This window comes from Lepidothrix coronata, unplaced genomic scaffold (assembly GCF_001604755.1).
Source record: "Lepidothrix coronata isolate B3197 unplaced genomic scaffold, Lepidothrix_coronata-1.0 Scaffold14, whole genome shotgun sequence".
Lineage (NCBI taxonomy): Eukaryota > Metazoa > Chordata > Aves > Passeriformes > Pipridae > Lepidothrix > Lepidothrix coronata.
Genome location: NW_016690194.1, coordinates 9510157 through 9523145, shown reverse-complemented (window position 1 = coordinate 9523145; position 12989 = coordinate 9510157). Strand labels below are relative to the sequence as shown.

Genomic DNA, 12989 nt, shown 5'->3' with positions numbered 1-12989 from the left:
AATGCTTGCAGTGAACTGTCAAATAGTGATTTTCCTAAATTAGATAGGGATAGGGAAGCAAAAACTAGTATCTGCAGTTTATTCTATTACTCTCTATAAGTCTTCTTACTGGAATTTTAAAGCAAAATATCCTCAGTCCTTGACAACATACAGGATCCTGAACTCCAAAGTTTATCTTATAGGAAAAAGAACAAGTCATTTTACAAATTGATTACAGTTTATTTGGTCTTTGCCAAGCAGAATACCAAAACTAGATTTAAAATCCAACAAATAACCAAATAAATCTTTAAAAGTTCCTTAAGTGAAGAATATGTTATTATTTAAGCAACTAATCAATAACTTATTCCTATCTAAAGGCATGTCTACTGACATGGATACAACTGTAAATAGAGTGTGCACCCACATGAGAGAATGCTAATGGGTTTTATCTTAATTTCTGATGCTTTAAATTATGTCTTTTATCAAAGCTTTTCAAAGTTCAGTGAAACTTCAGTGAGATGAAGATGCAAACTATGGAGATTGCACTGAGATATTACTAATTTTCAAACAAGAAAATACATGATTTCTTGAATGGCAAGATTTCTTGGTGAGGTATCTGCTATGTGTATTTGCATATGCTTATATAGACATATATCTATGCATGTGCATATCTTTTAAGGTTTTGGTAAGAATCCCTTTCACATCTTCTGTACATAGGCAACACATGTCCCTGATTAACTCCAGCTCCTGGAATTCAGATACATTTGACAAGAAGTGGACTTCCCACCAAATGAGAAACCACAGTTCTGTGTTTGGAAGTCATTACACATCTGTTTCTTATATGTGTTACAGCATGACTCAAACAGAGATGCAGAAACTGGTTTTGCAGCTTAAATAATTTTAGATCTCTTTTTTCCTCAAGTCAACCTTATTCTCCTTAATTTAAAAAAACAGCTTTACCTACATTCAGTCTTGCAGTAAAATCAGTGACAGTCAACCAGAAAGGACCTTTTTTTCTCTATTTTAGCTACAGAAGTAAAGCAAAATAGCTAATCTGAAAGAAAATATGACAGTTCAGGTTGTGGATGAGGACATGTCTGTCTTCTGATGGGATCTCTGTATTTTTAATTTCTTACACTTGTACAAAAAAAGGATAAATTATTGAACATCTGACTTTAAACATCTGAGTGTCCCCTATGTATTTTCTCTCAACTCTGAAGTCAAGAAGTGCTGTAGGACTCTGAAGACCTAAACTACACATGGCATAGTGAGGTGATGAGCAGGACTGTTTAAAACTTTAAGACCAAGTGCATCACTACTTAAGTGCATTAGCAACCTTAACATGAGAGCAGTCACTTGTTTGTATTTTCTTTCTTCATATCTGCTTTTACTCCATAGAAATCAGGGGTTAGGTGAGACCAGGTCTCTATCATTAATGCACTGCACTGACTGCAAGCTCAGAGTGGTGTGGAAGATCTTACTATGGAGTGCAGGAATGACCATCTTCAAGATCCAAATTCATGTAGTCAAGGATGAGAAGTCTTCTGCCACGGCCCGATGGAAAGGAATAGGGACGCAACACTGCACAAAGGGTTCTGACAAGGTGGAAGGTCAGGGTGCAATGGCCACTTTGAGGGGAACAAGGACTTATATAGGGTTCGGATGAGGGGAGGTTTGATAACTGGGGCAGAGCATGGGATTGACAGATCTCAGGGCATCACAGGATTGGGGAATGAGGGAAAGGTGGCAGGAACTTGGGAGGAGTTGAGCAGCAGGGACCAAAGGGAGCTCACTCCGCACTGCAGCACTCATTGGCCAATCAGTGTGGGATGAGCGGGAAAGCAGAGGAGAACAAGGTAGTAAACAATTTTTGGCAGGAAAACCTGAGGGCAAGTTCAGACAAGCCCTAAACAATACAAACTAAAGTGATTAATACAGGAGGGGTACATAAAACATGGGATGAACTGGGGATTTACACAAAAGTCCATGATTTGTTGTCTTCTCTAAGACTTATCCATATAAGTCTCTCCAGGCTTGGAACCGTTCCCACTCGCTCTGGTGTTCCTCTACAGTCTTCTGTGTTTGTCCTCTCCCAACTGAGATTCTTTCCTATTTCCCTTCCACACTTGTGGCTTTACAATCTCTATAGCTGAAAAGTGTATTGTTTCCAAAGCATTCCTTTTCTCTCTCACTATCTCTCTTTAAACTGGGTCACCTAATCTGTTATGGACAGGCACTACAGCCATAGGAAAAACAAGTATTTAAACCATTATCTGCTTATGCACACTACAGGGGGCGGGGAGGTCAGGGAAGATAAATTCTCTCACTGTTTTGACTTTCACCAATAATAAAGGATGCTAAAATGACTCTTTTTAGACCTCGTGTATGTTAGGTAAGCCTTGTAAGCCCCACTCTGGCTTTTGTCTTGCTGTCTGACACCTTATTAGCCTAAAGAAGAAATATGGGATGGCTCCCCAGGCAAGGGAAATGAAGATTAATAATGAGCTCCATTAAAGTTATTCTCTTTCTGTCATTCATATTTTCTTCATTCAATTTTCCTATTAAATGTGAAAAACAAAGACAAGGGCTGTGCACTTCTCAATTTTTTTCCTGCAGTCTCTGTGGATGGCTGGATGTTTCTCAGAAGAAAGATCCTCTGGCATCAAAAATATTTGACCTTCCATTTTCATCCTGAATAATTTTCCACATCAATAGAAGAAATAAAGGCTTCCTATTGTGACTTCAATGCATGCATATCAACTTCTACCAGGGCATGATGTAATAAATCAGAGCCTTTGGGCAAGAAATTCTGTGCCAAATGTCTCAGAGTTCATGTGCTCCCTATGTGGCAAAAGGCAATTCTTCCATAATTCTCTAGTTATTTAAATGGATTAATATGCCAATGTATTTACAATCAGTGCAAGTACTACTTACAAGATTTTTTTCTGGTTAACAGCTAGACTTTTAAAGTATGTGTTTAACTCTGCTCATATCCAAATTAATGAGTCTTAATTGCTTTTCTGAATTAGCAGGTGAGTAATATGAAGTGTGTACTTTAAGTGTACTTTTAGAGTGAAAATTTGTGTCAGGGTCTTGTTATAAATTCATTTTAAGTCCTGTAAGCCATAATAATTTTTTTACTAAGCCATGCATTTTTTTATTAAGCCATGACACAGCTACTATAATGCAAACTGAAGAAGAGATTACATCACAAATTTAAATAAACTGCCACGGCCCCGAGGGGGTAAGGGATAGGGACGCAACACTGCACAAAGGGTTCTGACACAGCAGAAGGTCAGGGTGCAATGGCCAGTTTATTGAGGGGAAGAAGGACTTATATAGGGTTTGGGTAAGGGAAGGTCTGATAACTGGGGCAGAGCATGGGATAGACATCTCAGGGGAATACAGGATTGGGGGACACGGAGAAGGTGGGAGGAACTCAGGAGTATCTAGGGAAGGGGACCAATGGGAGCTCACTCTGCACCCATCAGCCAATCAGTGAGAGATGAGCGGGAAACCAGGGGAGAGTAAGGGAGTAAACAACTTTTTGGCGGGAAAAACGTGAGAGCAAGTCCAGACAAGCCCTGAACAATACAAACCAAGGGGATTAACATAGAAATATATGTGGGGGTACATTAAACATGGTATGAAACTGGGCAATAACATGAAAGTCCGTGAATTTTTAGCTCTTTCAGGCTCCATATAAGTCCCTCCAGGCTTTGAATCTCTCCCAATCACTTTGATGTTCCTCCTCAATAAACTGTGCAGGTAGAGTAGTAATATTAAGAATAATATACCAGGTAAAATTAAGTAGTATCACACAATCAAATATTGTTTGCGTAATGACACTAGCAAGCAAAACCTTTTTGAATATTTTCTAGTATTGAAATTATATTGGTAGCATTTCTAAATAAGCTGAAAATGTTATCTCCAGTAAGTGGTGACTGAACTAAAATACACCTAAGAACACAGGAGCATTAAGTACTACCCAGGTGGAAAGCCATTTTGTGTGCATATACATTAGAATTGATCATTTGAGTGGATGAGGGGCTGTCCAAGGACAGGGCTCAGTGAAGAAAAGCTCTTAATAAAATCAATGTAACTAAGATCTGAAGGCAAATTACAAAGAACTTTTGTTATCCTCTCTGTCTCAAAAGAATGTATACCCCTAGACTGTTTGACAAAGAAATAGAAGGAGAAACTTGTTATTTTGAAGAGAAATTTACTCTTGGTGAATTGTGTCATCTTTGCCTGACATATGAGAGAAGTGGGAACAAAGGGACCTACTGAGAATACAAAATCTTAAACCTTTGTTTTTCTTCCACTGGAATAAATTTTAAATTTTGGGTGGTGGTAGGGAGAATCTTATTCATGTTTTCTGTAGGAAAAATAATATACTGATAATGAAAATACATTCTAACACTGATACTGGCATTGACCAGGAGAGGAAGAAAAGGCAAAATAGGAGAGATGTAAGATGTGCCAGAACATATATCTAATCGTGAAAGTGCAGCATGAAGGCTAGTATTTCACCACTTGATGTCACTGTAGCATGTTATGTTTGTATTCCTTTCCCAGCTCTAGTTGCTGTTGTTGCTTCTGTTGCTGCTGGACTAGTTTTCTATTTATTTATTTTTATTGTGGTCATTGCTGCTGTTTTTAATCAAGAGTGAAAGGCAGCAGTCAAACTGGCAGGTCCTAATAGCCCTCAAATCTCACAATTAATCTTGTTGAGCATTAAACAAACAGCATAAAGCCTCGGGCACCAAACTGATTTGTGATAAGCTGATTCAGAGATGGGTACAACTTGCACAGTTCAAAGTTTGGAAATCTCTTAAATCTGCTAATGCCAGTACTGGTGAAGTTAGGTTCACAGTCCTCTTCCCTTTACATCTACACCCTTTTCCTTCTTCCTAAAAAAGCTGTCTCCTGACACAGACACTTCTGTGCACCTATTTCTCTCAATCATGTAGCATTTCACACAGAAACACTTCCATTTGAAAACTACTCAGACTATAAACTCGTTTCAGGCAGTGATTGTCTCTGTGCTATGGAATGTCAGATAAAGTTCCGACCTTTCCTAATGCCCCCTAGGTATCAGGAAAATGTGCTAAACTTTTAATGAATTGAAGAAATAAACAAAGAAAAATAAGAAGATGCCACTAAACTAAGAATATCCCAAAATTGAGGCTAGCAGATGAGGGTATGCTGTACCACTGATGGAGTAAATGTATCCCTTGATTCCCACATGTAGCCAGCTGCAAAATTACTTATCCAAAGGTTATAGACAGACAAATGTTTAGGAATTATTCTTTAACAGATCTGTCTCAGCTCTTTTCTCTGCTGTCTTTCCATGCCTGTTGTGGTGGGTTGACCTTAGCTTGTAGCCAGGTATTCACCAAGCCCCCTCTCTCACCCCCTCCTTAGCAAGATAGGGGAGAAAATAAGATTAAAAGTTCACCATCCTCCCCGTGCCATTCCCACACTTCAGCATGGACTCTCTCCCATGGGAGACAGTCCTTCATTAACTTCTTGTATGTGGGTCCTTCCCACAGCCTGCAGCTCTTTGAGAACTGCTCTAGTGTGAATCCTCTCCACAAGGTGCAGTCCTTCAGGAGCAGACTGCTTCAGCTTGGGTGCCCATGGGCCAGGAGCCCTGCAGGGGTTGCAGCTTCCTTAGGGCACATCTACCTGTTCTAGCATGCGATCCTCCAGGGGCTGCAGAGGCACAGCTGCCTCACCATAGGCCTCACCACGGGCTGCAGTGGAACCTCATCTCCAGCACCTGGAGCACCTCCTGCTCTTCCTTCCTCACGGACCTTGATCTCTCCAGGGCTGCTTTTCTCACATTTCTCTCACTCCTCCTTCTCACAGCTGCTGTGCAGTGTTTTTTATCCTTTCTCATACCTACTACCACAGAGCTGATACCACTGATACCAAGGGGCTGAGCTTTCCCCAGGTAGTCCACTCTGGAGCTGCCTAACACAGGGGCATCCCATGGTCTTTTCTCACAAAAGCCACCCCTGCAGCCCACTCACTACCAAAACACCGCCAGCACATCTGTCTTTCTGGCCTCAATTATTTGCTGAACACATGTATCTTCGCACTTCACTCCAGTGGTCTCAAAGTAAGAAATGTAAAACAGAAGGCTGCAGTTAAAATTAATATTACATATATTAAGTGACTCGACTTCCCTAACACATAATTTTCTTGTTTTCAGTTTTGCCTTCAGACTTTGGCAGTTATGCTACATTGCCAAATTTATTTCTATCATCAGCCTGTGCAAGAGAGGCTGAAGTGAGGGATTAGCCATTGGTTTGAAGGCCAGTAAGACGACCAATGTTCAGTTAAGTCCAGTTCCTAAATTACATAAATGGATCAATAGAGTATTGGCAAAGATACAGCCTCTATGAAACTAATCAAATGGATCGCAAACAGAAACAAATAATGCTCATAATTATCTTATACCGTCATAGTGAGCCAATTAACATACATCCTAAGCCATGTTAATGTGGCTTTGGAGGATGTTAATTATATGCAAATGTTTACATATTTTGATGATTTGGAGAGAATGGATAAAGTAATAAATGAACTGGGGAATCTTCAGCAGATCTTTACTGTCATCTTCAAACTTCATCCTTTTGCAGGGTGTCCTGACTGTACAACATAGACCCACCTTTGGGCCTGCCCAGCACCAAGGAAACCTACCAAAACCATTGCAACAGTCTGCCTGTGGAAAACAGCCTGGTGCTTTCCAGGACAGCCTGAAGGGCAAGACTCCACTACCCCAGACCGAGAGGCACCCCAGACACTGTCAGCGTCATTCCAGCTGTAGTCCTGGTCTGAAGAAGACCAAGGACTCACCAGCTCACCACAGGCAGTTGCCAACAGCCGAAGATCAGCTGGATCAGGCAAAACACGAGCAAATGTCCGTGAAATATGAAAGTTAAAACGTCACGGGAGTGGGTTGTCTTCTTTCTTTCCTTCCTTCCTCTTTTCTTTTATGGGTTGTCTTCTTTCTTTCCTTCCTTCCTCTTTTCTTTTATCTCCACTCAACTGGTTAAATCAATTGTAGTAAGAAGACATCTTCCAGCCCCCAAAACATTACCCTTATTGAGGGATTTTGTTTCATTCACTCTGTAAAACTACTTCAGGATGTTAAATGTGAAATCCAGTCTCCCTGTCTCCGTTTTTATATGCTCAGGATGTTTTTTCTTTTAAACTTATACATTAGTTGAGGCCACAGCAATATCTTTTGTGAAGGTGACCAGGGGAATGAAAATGCTGATAGGGAAGTGCATCTTTGTTTTAACAAAATCAGATGAAGGAAATGGAATAACATTATAAACCATGTCAGGCATTTTTGATTCCACAGTGTGCAGCTGTGCCCTCTGAAAGTACTTCCTGAATCCTGCAGAGTTACAGTGGGTGGTGAGGTATCTCTCTGGGGAAATGCAAGTTTCATTAAGCCTCTTCTGGGTTTCTAATCCTCAGTTGTAAATTACTAAGGTACAGAAGCCAAAATGCTGCATGAGCCTGGGAACTTCCTTCTTTGCTAACCCCTTTTCAAGATAGATTTTTGATTATGTAGAGATTTGGAACTTTTCCTCAAAATAGGTGATACCTGTTGCCTCTTTGCTGTATGACACATGTGCTTGTTCAGGTGCAGGTAACACCACACCACCCACAGCAGAGTGCAGGATTGTGTTTCTACCTGTGTTTCAGACCAAGATTTTCTGACTACTTCTGGCAGGCTGCAAGACTTCTATGCAATTATAAGATTAAAAACCTGCCAGTATGCTCTCCTGTGCACCCAGACTCAAAGTGATCCATCATAAAAGCTACACTTTTTTTTTTTCCTATCTTTCATAAAGCCCTTTGGATTGCTTGACTCTTCTGGGTGCTGTAAATTATATTAACTGGAGAGCGGAAAGGGAGGCTTTGTGAGATGAGGGTCTAATTCTCTTATTGCAGGATATGGTGCTTTTTCTCTGTTTATTCTTTTATTTCAGGATATGGTGCTTTTTCTGCATTAGGCCTCTTGAGTCTCTATAGACCAGGAGTACGTGATAATTTAAGATCATGCAGGTGCTCATTCAGGAAGCAGCTGACCTAAAATCAGGACTGTTTTTGAAAAGGTACTTGTGTCTCCAATCTGTGTTGCTGATAATATTGTGGGAGACTGCGGGGACTGCCTGGGTCTCTTGCCTTGTAGTGAATGTTGGTGGCTGAGCAATAAACTACAAAAGAGACTGTACCCAGGTAGATACAGGAATCCACATTTGTAGTCCATCTTAAAAATACCTGTGCTTTATTCAGATCACTGGTTTTTCTTCTCACATGCTGTCTCAAGACAGAGAAGCTAACAAGTTAGATGAAAGGTGCGACTGGTATCTCCTGTACTAAAGAAAATCCTGTGTAAGAAACTTGAAAAGTGCCAGAAAAGTATCCAAACTGCAGCTTTATTGAGTAATCTTGTTAATAACAGATGTGAACTATATTATTCATTGACCAAAAATACTTTAGATTTATAGCTTTTCTCTAAAACGTTGAAATTCCTTCTGAAAAATACAAGGTAGGTGGGAATCATATTTTCCCAGCCATTAGATTTATTGAGAAAATGAGCATTAGCTTGGGATTTCTGTCTACATGTTTTGTTTGCTTATTACTAGGAACTTTGTGTGTTTATTATTGTTAAACTTGAGGCCTGGTATTTTGACATAATAGTGATGAATTTTGGGTGTAACTGATACTCAGGCCCAAATCTTTGCTGTAAGGAGGAGTAGTATGTAGAAAAGATTTGCTTTCAAATGATAACAGATTTGAAACCTGGGAATAGTGTGAAAACTGAGGAAAAGAACCCAAACAGAACAACAACAACAAAAAGCTGCTTAAAAAAGTGCAACTGATGAATTGGTATCTTTTTATTACATTGTTTAAGAACAGAAGAGATAAAGTTGTCTAGCTAAAACAGCGTGTTTATGCCAAACTGTATTTTGTACTTGATTTCAGTTCGCCCACCTTCACACACACACATACATTACTCTCAAACCAAGCAGGCAGCTGGCTGTATATGGAAGAAGATCACATAAGGTCTCTGCTTTGCAGAAAAACCTGGGAACTATACGCAGGTTGTGTCCTGAGAGGTGGTATTAGCCTCGTGAGCTAAAGTGGCAGATTTCACTTGCAAAGTTGGATATTAATGTAATCAGTAGACATGGATTTACAGTAATTTTCTTTGCAACACTTTGACGTGGACTAAAACTATATCATCTGTCTGTCATGCCCTTTGCTATAAGAAGACATTTAAATACAGGCTTTTGCACTTAACCATGGAGGTTGGAGATTTCCTGTGTCAATACTGTAAACACACTTTGTGCATGGTACTGCTATTTTTTGTCATGTATAACTTTCATAATTCTGGGTCACTTATCATGAACAATTTTGGTTGAAAAATGTCATCAATCAAACATCTTCAAATTCTTTTGTATTTTTGCTCAGGGAAGTGCCCTACTACTCACAGTGTATTCTTGTCTTATCCAGATCTGAACCATTATTTCACTGTCTTAGATTTGTTCCAAAATGTACATCCTCATGCTCTCCTTCATTCGTCAAGAAGCAAACAAAAACTCAGGGAAATTTTCCTGCAGCTTCATAGGGGTATATAAACTCACACTTCGTATTAATATTCATAGGGAACACTTGAGTAAGTAACATGGAGTTGTTCCTCTACTCCTTTTTCATAGAGGCTGAATGGTTTCTTCACTGGATATCAGAATGGCTTTCATATGCAAAAAGCTCAGAACACTTTCTAGCTTTGTGACACTGTCTGCTTGTACTGCCATTTATTCCAGTACTAGGGAGTTCAGTCGCCATAACAGTGCAAAAGCTTCTGGCATGTTTTCACCAGAGGTTCCAAAATCCAGGCCCTGTATGGATGCCAAATTAATGCAAATACTCTCATGAACAAAGAGGACAAGCATGGGCATTGGTGAAATACAATCCCCATGAGAAAAAGGTGTAACTATAGTGAGTAAGGGGAATTTGTAGCAGATAAAACATGAGCTAGAAAACTGTAAGCAAATGTATTTTTTTAGAGAATTTGATACTAAAGTTTTTTTCTCTTGGTAGCTACAAACCTTGTAAGCAGGTCGTGTATTTATTTGCAAGCTGCATAAACATATTAGATAAGCATAGGAATGAATGTTGGGCTGCTTAGTTAAAAAGTGATCATAAGTGCAAAAATATAACTGACTTCTCACCCAGACAAATCTACCTGTATGAGCTGTCACTTCTGCCTCATCTCTCCTCGGAAGAGAACAAAAGTGAAGAAAGGTGTCAGAAAGCAAAGAAGACTCAGGTAATGTAGAGCTCGTGTTGAAATGGAACATGAATGGCTGTTGGTATCACAAGAAATACATGAAGAGCTTGAGAACATATAGTGTGCCTTAAAACAAGTTTTTGCATCTTTGAGTAGACCTGACCCTGGATTTGGCACCTCTCTTTTATAGATGTTATAATAAACTCCAAAACAGAAGTGTCGTCTTATAAACTGCTCATATTATGAAGCCCAGGTATATGAGAACGCTGTGTAATGCAATAATCAATTCCTTGTTGTAGATTTGCATTCATAAGAAAAATAACATACAAAACTGCTGCAACAGCTAAAAAAACAAGTCTTGGATGCATTTTCTTCTCTAACACTGGCTAGAAAAATGGAAAACTTGTAAAATGAGCAGTAAAAAGAGTTCCTGCAGAACCCCCAAGCTTTTAAGGATGCTGGAGAAACCAGCTGCTTTTGTTTTATTACTGAAACACTGATAAAAAGTAGAGAGGTTTGGAGCCTTTCTGGAGGACTAAGGGGTTTTCTGAGGAGAAAGACGCATTGTGCTTGGCTGAGGTTTTTTTTATTCTGGATTGCAGCTCCAGCCACAATTCTCACACAGACTGTATATTCTGTAAACACTCTTTGTGGAAAGTATTACACTTTAATAACTGTTTAGATGTATAGGTGGTGAGAGTACTTTACTTCTAATTTTCCCATTAGCTTAAGGTTGCTTCAACTGCCTCCTTTTCCATATAATTCTTCACTCATATATGTGAAGCTGTTAAATCATATTTCTGTGTGCAAATCACTGGAACAAGATCTTGACCTATAGCTTTAGTGCTTTTCAGGTAAAATATAAACAGTGCTTTGGTTTTAGATCATCAGCTTGTTGGTTAATTTTAACTCAACTAGGAAAAAATAACAATCTTTGTCTCAAATATATGAGCACTGCAGAAGTACAGAAAGCAGCAGCAGAGAGAGAAAAAATATTATGCAACAGAAAGTGAAGAGCTGCATTGCACTCCTACCCAAATCATGCAGCAGCAGCTATACAAATCTCATTTGGTTTCTGTCCTGCCTTTTACTAGGATAAATTAGGTTTAATGGAGTCCTACTGGCAAGGGAAGGTGGGACATCAGGCTTGAGACCAGAGTCTGGTGAAACCAAGAGAACTTTATCCATTCGTTATTTACATTGGCTGCCTCCTCTGTCTCAAGTCTTTAACAGAAGTAACAAAAATTTATGAAGAGGTGAACACCTAAAAGGCACTAGCACAAGTTTTTCTTCTCTCCAACAACTGAAGAGAAATATTTCTATTCTGGTAATCAAACTGTGGATGGCCCAGTAGGTCATGTTATCTTGCTTGAGGTTGAAATATTCTTATTTCTCACTCATGCATTTGAGGTAATTATGCTATTGTGCTTGTAAAAGTGACAAGATAATGGGACAGCCCATTTATCAAAGCTCTCATTGTTCTCGTTATAGGGCCAGTTTCAAGCAACATTCACTTCTCCGAGCACACATAATACTCAAAAGATCCAAGATCTTGAAATGAACAAAGCTGCATCCTTTTCCTTTTTTCAGTCATGGTGTTCCATACAGAGGGACTTCACTTCCAGAGGCCATCAAGACAAGTGAAATCAACATAAATGCACAGGAACACCTCGAGGTGCTGGAGAAGACAGAGCAGGGGAGCTGAACGGCCAATGCAGATGTGATTTCCTCAAAATGTTTTGTCTTAAAGCTTATCTCAGAGTATGATGAAAACAAGTGGTGGGAAGAAAAAAAGCCTAACAGACACAGAAAATACAGCCATTAGGCCAAACAGTGGCAGTCAGATAACCTTCTAAGGCCAGTTTCTGAGGTGCATTAAAACTGCAACAGGAAAAAGGTAGGACTGGGTTTATGTCTTTGTGTCCAAGGTGTAACATTATGAGCGGTTGGCCCCAAATGTCTTCCAAGAATGTGCTGATTCCCACTGTGAATCTGGAGAGCTTCCTTTGGTGAACTGCAAACTTTCTGAAGACAGACTGTGGCTCTCATTTGTGTTTCAGTGGTGTGGTTGAAACATCTGAGACACCCAAGGGCCCCTTGCAGCAGAGGAAACCTAAACCTGAATGGGTCCAGTGAACTGTTTCCATCAACCAAAATATGGCCATTCCTCCACAATTTTTATGCAGGTATAGGCAAGAGAAAGAGAATTCCTACTCTGAACTTTGTCTTTTCTCTTCAGCAGGCTGTCCATCTTGCTTTGCTTGAACTTATTTATTTTTTTGTCTTTAAGCATTGAAAAATCACCTTTTGCTGTTGTTCCTGTTACATAAAATCACCAGTGCATGCACAATTAACCATTGTAGGGTTTTCCAAAAGAAGTCTCCCTGGAGATCCCAGTAATGGGAATGGTTTAATAAACACAACAAAACTTTCATTTCTGGATATCTTTGACCAGACAGGCTGGTTTTGTTACTGAATGTGCAACAAAGAAGATCTGATTCTCTGTAGCTAGATGTGCTGGTTTAAAAAGTTAACCAGCAGGGGAAATGAACTCAACTCAAAAGAGAGATTATAAGTCAGAATAACAATTTATTAAAATAGTACAATAAGTACAATTATACAGACAGACAATTGGTCTTAACCCACAAACCCAAATGTACAACCCAGTACCCTGGGGCATGAACAAAGC

General features: G+C 39.5%; 1 long non-coding RNA gene across 3 annotated transcripts; it reads left to right on the top strand.

The window, feature by feature from the left end:
- Positions 1-3497: 3497 nt before the first annotated feature.
- Positions 3498-12508, top strand: LOC108493056. Of its 3 annotated transcripts, none has more exons than XR_001873319.1 (4): positions 3498-3747; positions 6627-8117; positions 10246-10339; positions 11891-12508. It is a non-coding gene; the product is annotated as an uncharacterized LOC108493056 (long non-coding RNA). The 3 variants fall into 3 exon arrangements; XR_001873318.1 differs by having other exon boundaries at positions 11792-12508; XR_001873320.1 differs by lacking the exon at positions 10246-10339 and having other exon boundaries at positions 11891-11941.
- Positions 12509-12989: the final 481 nt, after the last annotated feature.